Source organism: Camponotus floridanus, unplaced genomic scaffold (genome assembly GCF_003227725.1).
Source record: "Camponotus floridanus strain SB8 unplaced genomic scaffold, Cflo_v7.5 scaffold2, whole genome shotgun sequence".
NCBI lineage: Eukaryota > Metazoa > Arthropoda > Insecta > Hymenoptera > Formicidae > Camponotus > Camponotus floridanus.
This window is the reverse complement of record NW_020229325.1, coordinates 2,037,131-2,048,915: the sequence shown is the minus strand read 5'-3', so window position 1 is coordinate 2,048,915 and position 11,785 is coordinate 2,037,131. Positions and strand designations below refer to the sequence as shown.

The window sequence follows — 11,785 nt, the reverse complement described above, 5'->3', positions numbered from 1 at the left end:
ACTGTTAGGAGAAGAAAAGTGGTGTTATATATTTTTAATAAAGGAAATAATCTTATCAATAATTGATATACACGGTATTATTAATGATCAATAATATCATAAACTGTTGTATTATCAGTCGATATTTCACGAAAGCAAAGTTTAGGTAAAAGAAGCATGACTTTTTCAAAAGATGGAACATTAGAGCTAAAAGCTACTCACGTGACGCCGCGACGGTGTTATTAAGGCGCAATTCTTTAAATATTGATTGAAAGTAGGTTGGGAGTCGATGGGTGGTGCTCGGTAGAGGGATGAAAATGGAAGGTAGAGGCTGGTCGAACTGGCGAGATGAGATGAGAAAGTTGACCAAGAAGGGAGAGCTATTTATTATATATGATAGGCGCGGTCTCTATAGATTTTTTTTCATTAGAAATGCAAGCCATAGAGGAGATATATTATTAATTATCGGCTTATAATAAAGTTTGATTAAAACAATTTTTATTCTTGCGAGCTACTAAAAACCTATATGAATTATATCTTTAAATTAATTATTTACCGGTGCTTTACAATTCATACTATTTAGGATTATATTTATTGAATAATAAAATACGTTATAACACGTTGAAACTGATCAGCACTTTCAAAATTTTCTTAATATACAGATTTATAAAACAAAGATACGTACAACTTAAACATAATCTTGTTTCGATATTAAATATATTTTTCTAAAACAAATTAAAATATTACAACAGTTTAAAAAAAGAAAATACGAATTATCGAAATAATTTGTGAAATTATCAATAATCAACTATTTTTTTATTGCCATAATTATAATATATACTGCATATATATCACATCTAATAATTTAAAATTTTCTACTATTGTTTTATAATCTAATGTTCATATATATCATAGGAAGGAATATTTGTTTTACTATAAACTGTACTTTCGTATCTGTATCAATAAATATAAATAAAATGCAAATAACTTGTTTGTAATTATAAAATTTTTGCTATTGAACACAATATATATTTGTGCAGAAATTAATAATCGCGGTTTCTCCCCGAGAGCGGCCATGTTTTCGAAGGCGTCCGAGAATGTCGCCCAGCTTTTGTTTTGCCTTTAGCACGACCGCCACCGCCATCAGCACCACCCTTGTAGATTTCCCCTCCGCTCATCCCTTGCCGTTACGCACAATCCAGCGACCCTCTTTTTTCGGGCTGGATGCTGCGGAGTAAGAGAGATGAACAGTGGGACCCCTATGGATTTTTTTTCCGTACCGCGAGAGCACCCGCTCTTCTCCGCACCCCTCCGCTCGCAATGTTTTAAGGGCTGCAACAACGCCTGGCGGTGGTCCTAAAAAAATTCAACCTCCAATTTGTAAGGTCGGCGGCCTGTTTAATTGCGATATCCAATTCCTCCTTGCAATCCATCTTTTTCCTCTTTCTTTTCCCGCTCAGTTTTTCTCTCTCTCTTTCTCTCCTCTCTTCTTTCATCCCTCTCGTTCGCGGTTTTCAAGGCGTCGAGATGGTTCATAAGGGCTGCTTGCTCGTTAATCTTCCGAGACGTTTTTTTTCCTCTTTTTTTTCACCATTTCGAGATACGACTCGGTTGGGAATAATAATGAGGCTAATCCGTATGACACACCTCGTACATTAATTCCTCGCACGGAGTTCTCTTTTCGAATCGGCCACTTGAAAACTCCGGCGATACGAATCATAGTTCTTTTTTTTAATAACGATAATTTGAAGGGAAAAAGACGACAGTTTCGAATAATGATTGTACAAAGAACACTGATTTCTGCAGATATGTTGAAAATTACATCTTTCTAGCATGAATACCTTTTGTTTTTCTATATACCTTTTGTTTTTCTATTAAAATTGCGATAATACGTAAATTTCTATGCATAATAAATACATAATTAAACTATTATCATTATATAAAATATCAGAGAAAGTAGATAAGTAAGCATTATTTTTAATATTCTTTACTGTAGTTATATGTATAACATTTGTGATATTAAAAAGATAATTGAGATCGTTGTAAAATATAATTTTTCCAAAATGACACATATTCTCTCTCATACGCATATATACAATAAATTATGAGTATAAAAATACTAAAATTTATTTGAAAAATACATACTTTTCGATATTCTATTGATATAAAATATCATATATTATTCATCTAATTATCATTAGAAAATTAAAAGCTTGACAATTATCTTGTTATAAAGAAATCATGGCATTATTCTATTTAAAAAGGCAAATATTAAAATTGAATTATCTTTGTTTACTTGCTATGATCAATTTGCGTTTATTACTTTTCGTAAGAAAGTAATAAACAAACGAAATACTCACACGTCTAAATATGTACGAACAAGATTTTCGTAACAAGACACAACTGCGTCGATTTGTGATTAACTGCAAAAAAAAAACTCAGCGGGCGAGTATAATGCCGGAGTTTACAGTTTCGGTGAGCACCCCTCGCGTGGTTAAATCGTGCCACCCCTTTCTGTCCGCTATGCGGGACATTACGCAGCCTACTCTGATGCGGCCGGTCTAATTGTGATATCGCTTTTTTTCTCGCTCGGCTTTTTTCTTATCTTTTTTTCAACTCATCGCGTCCCGCTCGCTCCTCCGGGCACGTAGTTTTTTTGTCCGTTATTTTCCCGCCACCCGGTAATTATGTGGGCGCGGCGGACCAAACAAGGGAAGAAGCCGACGCGGCAAGGAAAAAAAGTCGTTTTGCATATTTAAATCCCGCACGTAGGGTGAACGAAAAAAGATAGCGAGGAAGCGCGAAGAGCGAGTGAGACGGGATGATGAGGCGAAAAAGGGTGCGTTCCGAACCGAGTAACCCCTATGACGGCGAAGCGAGATAGAGAGCGGCGAGGGCGCGTGCGCCACGACAATGGGCCGTGTTTGCACACCCGAAAATTGGCCGACGCAGAAAAAGCGGCGACTGTCTCGGCATGAGACAAAAACTGTTTGAAAAGAAAAAAAACAGTCAAAGGGAAAACGATTAATCGGAGAACACACGCTAACTACCGCCAATATCGTCACGCTGGCGCTTATTCGAAAGGATAATTTGCTTTCGAATAAGAGAATTACGATATGATGCATCAGAGATATTAAGAAAAATGTCTTTCACTTAAAATTTTCAAAATGCCAAATTCTTGTTAATTTTTGTATCAAATTAGGTATTTTACATAATATTTCGAATATTTGTTTTAATTATGAATGCGGAAATGTCAAGGGCTTATAATAAATATATGTTTTGCCATTGAATTATAACAAATGTAAAATATATACATATTACTCCTGATTTTATTTAAAATATTATAAATTTAAATATAAATCTTAATTTATAATTTATAATTTATAATTTATAAATTTAAATTTATGATTTATAATTTATAAATTTAAATTTATGATTATAAATTAATTATTATATAATAATAGAATTTATTAAACTTTTAAAAAATATTTTTTATGACTACTTTTTATCTCAAAAATTTCATTAATCTTTAATAAATTAAATAATATTATTATATATTGCAGAATTAATTCCTAATTTTTCTTATTTTATAAAGTATATATTTGTCATCTTCACGCTTAATACTTTTCAATCAAGCCACAAATTGATTAGAAATATTTTTTCCAGAAGCTGTCGACCACAATGCATCGCGCACATCGACATGCTGTAAGATACGTGAACGTAGGGCAGCATCGATCGCGGGGATTAGTCGGATCCAATTTTCCGCGGACGATAAATTAGAATTTATGAAATGAGCGTGAAAGGCTGCGCGCGAGTTCTTCGAGGGTGAGTTCTCTCGTGAGGGAAGTCCAGTCTCTCCCAGCCATCTACGAGCACCTTCCTCACCCCCGCGAAACTCTCGCACTCTCCCTTCTCAACCGGAACTAATAGTTTTTCCTCTGTTTTTTTCACACGATGCCCCGCGGTGCCCGACAGAATTGCATCGTTCTGGTCGTCAGCAATTTTCGTGCTGACTCTCATAAAAGTCGTCATTATATTCGCTCTGGATGAAAGATAATTTTATTTTTATAATATAACTTGTATTTCTATGTAAAGAGACAAATTAAAGATATAAGTATTGTGTTAAAATCATCTTTTCTCTATTTACTGTATCTTAATGTATAATTATTCTTAACTAAAAATACCAAAAATCTGTATATTATTTCTTGTTTAATATCTGAATTGGATTTATTCCTTTGTATGTAGCGTATTTTATATTGTTTAATTATATAATGCATAATAATTTAACATACAAACGAAACTATCGCGACTAATATAATAAAAAGATTAATTACACGAGAAATTTTGCTAAAGATATATATATATATATATATATATATATATATATATATATATTATAATTATATATTTATACATTGCAAGAGCTTATTTCTTGAACTATTAAACATTATAATTTTGAGCATGTTTCTTTTCTGTATGCAATACAATATTCAGTGTCTTATATGATATTTTTTAAAATCTTTCCTTTAAATCCAATTACATGCGATTATGTTTACCGATTATGGGGAACGTTGAGAACACTCTATTTTGAAGCGCGGAGAACTAGTCGATCCGTTCGATAGACATCGAGGACCGACAGATGTTTCTCATTTTTTCACACTCCCTCTCCTCTCTCGAAGGAACACCGTTATTTTCGCAAAAAAGTACCCCGAAACCGATCGGTCGCTTCCGCACACACGTGATCATGTCCCGTTTTACGAACGGATGTTTCGTCGACCGATCGTTCCCTTTCGAGGGGTTCGGAAAATGCCTCGTCGAACAGCTCGTAAGCATCGATCTCGCTTATCGTTTTCTTCTTTTTCGTTAGTAATAAGTCATTGCGCTGCATGTCCTGTGTATTATATGTAAATAAATTTTCGCGTATACTTATTTTAGTATACATTATTCTGAAGTGTCAAAATATTATATACATATTATCTATAAAATAAAAAAATTAACATTATACAAAAATATTACATTTTCTTAAAATTTTTCAAAAATCTTTTCATAAACTCACACATGATATGATGTGTGAGTTTATGAAAAGTGAATACTGAAAATCCTCGTAAAATGACTTTAAACTCTGACATAAGACTCTAAATATAAAAGACTCTAGATATAAGACTTTATTATTGTGCTTCACAAAGACATAGTGAGCAACTTAGGTGGCGATTATTTTTTTCATGGAGATTAAAACGACGTTTGGTCATTTCCCAGAATGGTAGCCGTGTAATCCTGTCGTGATACACATGGATTTGGGACTTTTTCTGCAGAAAAAATCCCAAAAACCATAATCCTGGATGGACAGGAATAACGAGTGTTTGATTACGGACACTATGGGGCTTCGATACCACCCAGCGATTGGTAATGTCCGGGAGAAAGGGAGTTATGAGCAACTGTGAGAATAAAAAAAGTTAGGGCACGCGTTCTCTGGGATAGCGTTTTGTGTTTCTGCGTCGTAGGGACGTCTAGAAACTGACATTAGGTTGTCATTCCATGATTTATTACTTTAAAATTAATTGACTGGTCCTTTGCGAATAGTAATAAAAACATTTGCCGAATCAATTTTATTATTCTTCTATTTATTTTTATAATTAATCGATTAAAAATATATTATCTATATGTTATTAATCGACTTATGCAATTGACGTAATAATATTAATAAACAATAATATGTAAGGTTATAATAAAAAAAATTAAAAATAATATTTAAAAATTCATACTCTATTTTAATATATTTCTTAATAATTTTAAGCTAAACATTCATGTAACAGGTATCATATCATAGTTGGATTATAAAAAATAATAATTTTTACAGTAAAATCTTTTCATCGCGTGTAAACCAACTATATAAAAAATATATTTCCCCGCCTATAATAATATATTACAATGTTCATGAATTTATTCTACAATTCTGTGAACGCATTTCGCGATCATTTCCTATCCCTCGCTACGGGTAGCTAGGTGAGTGACCCCCTTCGGTTTTTATACAAGGGTTTTCCTGAGGGGGAACTTTTTTACTCTGAGGGGCACCCGTGCCTGGGGTAGAGTCCTTTTTTTATAGACCAGCATCTGTACCCTCGTGGCTAGAAGAGAAAAATTTTTCAGTCAGCCAGTCACTCACCTGGTCTACTTCGAGATGGTGAGTTCCGAAAAATTTCATTTCGCGCATTTAACACGAGTTTCGTATATTTTTGAGTGCAATCTGTGAACGTTTAAACTTGTGCTTCTATCGACAGCAAATGTGTAATAAAACAGTGCGCATTATGAATGTAATATAAACATCACATTGATATATATATTTTGTGAAAATTAGCAGAGTTTTTTTAGAGTAATATCTCTTGATATTTATAAATCATGGTAAGAATGCATCGTTCATAACAAATATGTGCCTATAATAAAAGTTGTAGCGATAAAAATTATTAATTAATTATAAATCAAAATAAAACTTCAACTATAAACCTTCAAAAAAAAAATAAAATGTAATAGAAGAATAAAATAACAAAAGTTAAATCGCTCAAAAATTATAATTCAAACATATTGTGCATTTTCGTAACAATATTTAGATTAAGCAATACGAACTATACGCGTAGAACACGCTCTTAAAAAAATTTTAGAAGATATTCACGATTCATATCTATGATTGAAAATTTCCGATGTATGAAGAAAGAACCAAAGCAATGTGAAAAATTCGAGACACGGGGGAGACACAGATTCGGACGGACCGCTTTTTATCCTCCGCTTTCGTGGCCTTTCCATTAAAAAGAAAACGTTTTTTCCCGCGCCCTACGCTCCCCCGAGATTAAAACATTCGCGAGCGACTCGTGAACTCGTTTGTCGTTTATGCGCGCCTTCGTCCCTCCGTCCTCTATTTGACAAACGAGCCTTTTCTCTACTCGTTTCTCGCAACGAGTCGCGTAACGAAGCACTGAGCATCGTGCAGCTAATTTTCCGCAATTTCTCAAAAAAGGAATGTCGGCGGGACCTTGCCTGCCTTGTCACCTCTTAAAACCCACCCTCAAGTTCGCCGAAAAGCGAGAAACGCTGGGAAAAGAACAAGACAAAGAAAGAAAATGAGAGAAAGACAAAGTAATAGAAGGAAAAAGAGAGAGAGAGAATAAAGAAAAGTTGAGCGAAAAGAAAAATAATCTCTTATATACGACGCCCATGTTGTAATGGAGGATATTTCGCGCTGCAAAACACCCGATCCACCCTCATCCTCTTCCTCTCCCCACCGTCCTCATTCGCCCTCTCGCCTTTGATAATCCCGCCGTGTTGCCTGAAAATAATATCTATCTCCTGCTAGCGCAAGAGAAAGAAGAATGAAAACGAAGAATAAGCTGAGAAAGGAGTCGCAGACAGTCTTCGTGTTGATATATCCGCGTTGTGCCATTCAAGAGAAAACGCAATTTCCGTCTAAAATCAAGACCATTCCTGCCTGATTTAACGATAATTAATATGAACTCTGTTAATATCACGAAAGGATATCACGAAAGGACCTTTATCTCCATGTTGGAATATGCGACTGATTGTGACTCGTTCATTGCTTAAGTAGTAAAAATGCGCTTTGCAAGACGCAATTTGATTCGATGCAATGTAACAATGTGGATTTTATCGATCGGCTTACGGAACGGAACGAATGCTCGCCGATAAAAGACGAAATGGAATCTCGCGGCGGAATAATAAATTCAAAGACGGTGGGACAAAAAACAGGAATAATAGGCGCGAGAATCGCGGCGGTAAATCAAGCGGAATCGTACAACGATAAATAAAGGTAAATGACGGTGGTGATTCATAATTAAGGAGCCTGGGACCGACAATGCGACAAGGCGACCGCGACTGTCCGATGGTGAAAAAAGAAGAGCTAGCATGTGTTGGAGAAATTGTGATAGAGGAGAGGACGACCCTTTTACACGCGAAATGTTGCAATATTTTTTAATGCTAATATTTCAGTAATCTCATGGAAATTTAATAGGAAATGAATAATTATAGTTGTAACTTTAGATAAATTTTATGTATGTTAAATATATAAATTTTATATATATATATATATATATATATATATATATATATATTATTTCAATTTATTATTATTGTCTGATTTTCATAAAGAAAAAGAGAGAGAGAGAGAGAGAGAGCGAGAGATGAATTAAAACATTTTTTATAATCATTTCAAATAATTTGCTGCCAATGTGACGCTATTACCATTTTTCGATTTCTTTAAACAATACAATATCCTATTAGTTTTAATCTCATAATTTTCTTTATAATTTAGGTTTTTTGCGTATATTCAAAATATATAACTTATAATGACTTATTCTTTAGCTAATTGATCATTTTATGTTATGTTGTTTTAAATTAAGTATAATATCTCTCGAAATGTTTTACATTCTCTATGTTATTTATTCATTATAAAACAAATAACATTATAAATATTAAAAATTGAATCATTTATCTAAATTATATTTATGGAGCTCATTTAGAGCTATTTGCGATAGGAGCAGAATTAAAGATTCCGCTTTCTTCTATCATCAAAAAACATAATTAATTAATAATAATAAAATTATAATTCAGCGATCTGTGCAAATATATTTGAGGCAAACTATCCATCAGTCCGGCGGGAGAAACATTTCTGGCATTCGCGAGATTTCCTCGAGGACTCGATGTATCCGCGAATACGCGAGGCTGTATTGGCGAACGATAACAAACCGTATCGTGTCCAAAGAAACGTTTCACAAACGAGAAATCGCTGCGCGGCCCTCCCTTTACTCCTTCCGTCGACCATGGGCAGAGCTTTCCTCCAAGTGTACTCGAGATGTACTCGCGTCTGGAATCGAGTCCCGGAGCAGCAATTATCCCGAGAAGCTCCGTCGATTTTGCATTCGCATGAGGGAATACCTGGACCGGTGGTAGGAGATAGAGAGTAAAGAGGGAGAGAAAAGGAGAAGAAGAGAGAAGGGAGAAAAAGGGGGATGAGTACGAGAGAAACGGAACGAGAAAGAAACGGTGAGAGATAAGGAAAGCGAGAATTCCGGAGAAGGATGCACTTTGCAGAGTGCGGCGGAGTATAAGCGGGCTCCATTTTGTCCTACGGGGGTCCTTAGGCGCGTTCCCCTCCCGCACCCTCGGTCGCTCTCTCTCTCTCTCTCTCTCTCTCTCCCCGCTCACCACCGAACGCTCGTATCCGATGCACACACTCATTAGAAGCTGTACACGCATGCACACGGGCGCGCGCTTTTCATCCCCCTTTCCCCTCGTCTCTCCACCCTCGTCTTCTCTTACCTTCTCTCTTCTTCTCGTTTCTTTTCTCGCTTCCTCTATCTGTTCTACGTGTGGACCTCGAGGGTTCGTCGGAAGGGATGCTGCGCGCTGCGCATGCGCAACTCGCGAGATATTGATAAAAATAAGGTCCACCCCCCCACTCACACCCCCGATGAACCAGCCCCATCGTAGGGAACTAAGGAGATATTCTGACGTCGAGAGAGCCACCCCTGCACTCTCTCCCTCCCTCTCTCTCTTTCTTTTCCTCTATTTTTTCCTTTCTAACTATCCCTGCTCATGTCTCTCGACTGAGTCTTATATTACGACATTAACATAATTATTAATATTTTTGTGGCTCTCGTCCCGTTTCTTCTCCGGTTTCCTTTTCGAGTAATATGGCATCACCGCCATTATTCGCACAATGCTTGTCGTTCGTGTAACGCTAGAATTATATCATTTCTGCTTTTTTAAACTTTTCCACTTGAAATTATTTCTTAGAAAATATTTCCAAGATTGGTAAGGAAGCATTTGGAAAACACCATTTATATGATATTCCTTTATATAAATGAAAAATATAGTCCTAAATTTAGATGAATAAAATATCAATGCATTATTTTAATTTGCGTCGCAAATGATTCCTTTAGTTTTAATATTTAATATTCATACACAATAAGTAAAAACATATTTATAAAAAGATATATTTTATAAAAGGTAAACTTTATTTCTCCTTTCAATTTGAGAGATTAAAATCAATTTGAAATTAATCCTATAAAAAATTAATCCTAAGAAATGATCAGCACTTTAATCTCATCTTGTTGGCATTTGTTCGTTCTTGCATGTAAAATGAAAGCCGAAAGCCAAATTAAAAAAACGAAATTAATTTTACAAAGTAGTTTTCTTTCGCCTAAGATTATTAAATCGTCTCTTGTATTTCTTTTATTTTTTTTTCCTTTCTTTTTCTCTATTAACATAGAACCGTTTCTATCTTGATTTTCTTGTCCATGTTCTCACAGGCCGATTCGCGCCTCTGTTTTTTCCCATTTTTCCTCGTTTCTCGCCCCTCCTTTCGTGCCTCGCTCCGTCGCCGCAGTGCGGCTGAAACGTTTCATTAATCCTAACGACCCGCAGCTTAGCCAATGATCCGTTGTTCCCCGTCATTGTGCGCGAAGATTTCCTTGCGTCTCCAAAGATTTTTCTGGAGAATGAAAGAGAAAGAGAAAGAGAGAAGGAGAGAAAAAGAAAGAAGAACGCTCGAGTTCCGACACTATCGATCTTCCTCTAACATTAAGTCCTCTCGCGCATTTACGACCGCCCGTGATTACGTCACTCACAGTGTGCAAATCTCCTGCGGATGTTGACATTTTATGTAACTATCTCTCAGAGAAAGATGGCACTTTCACTTCAGTCCAACGAACGAAAAATGGAAACATTTTAATGAAATTGTGAAAAATACAACAATTTTTAAATAATTTATCACTACTATTGCGGGAATTTAATTTAATCTTTTATGCATCGGCGCATTTTATAGGCGCTCGCGCATTAAATGTATCGATTATAATAAATCTGGCCGTAGTCGTAGAATACTGAGGGAAAACGAGAGAAAAAAAATTGAGGTTTAAAGTAACGGCAGAGGGATAAAGAGAAAAAGAGACGACAAGGTAGACTTTAAAGGAGTGTGCGCACACATAAACGTCCTTTTCTCGGAATCAAAGGGCATGTCCCCTCGGATTTTTTGGCGACATTTTAAGAAGCATTTTCTTCCTCTTTCCACGGTGGCGGTGGAACACTTGCAGACCGAGCGGAAACAATGAGATTGCTACGGGGTTCGCAATTAAAACGTTCTGGTTCAAGTGTTTCCCTTTGAGGATGCCAGAGAATCCCAAAGGAAGGTCAGGGAGGAACGGACGAGGTTGAGGAAAGAGGCCGATCAAAGGGGATTATTTCATTAAATCGACTAATCATGCACGCGCTTTGTTCGAACAATCTCTGATGAATTGCAACGGGAAAACGACGTAATTTTATTTATTAACAAACGCCGTCGATCAAACAAGCATATTAATACATGAGGAAGCATAATTATGTTTATTAATCGTCTTAAAGTATATATAAATTGCATAATTATAAGAGTAATCTCTTTATTCAACGATTAATAAAGAAAAGTGTCATGTGAAAGGTATAAATACACCAGACAATTTTATCTCAGAAGAGAAGCAAATTAAAATTTAAATCAATGAAATTTAATTAGAAATTAAAAACTTGCGACACATACATATAATCTAAATAACACTCCGATAAATTTATGATTAAAGAAATAATTACTGTTTCTTCATGCATTGTGACTGTCTGTATATATTTCATTTCTTTTATCAAAATATTTTATATTGACAAATTTTCGCGTATTAAACTTCTCAGCATGAATTAGTCTTTAGAATCAAAGTGCGGTGAAAGCAATAAGATAAGTTTGATTCAAAATAATTTTTTTGTCATCCGGACACGTTTTCAGTGT

General features: G+C 35.3%; 1 long non-coding RNA gene across 1 annotated transcript in view; it reads right to left on the bottom strand.

The window, feature by feature from the left end:
* LOC112637767 overlaps nucleotides 1-11,785 on the bottom strand; it is an 86,765-nt gene that overhangs the window by 17,758 nt on the left and 57,222 nt on the right. The window lies entirely within an intron of this gene.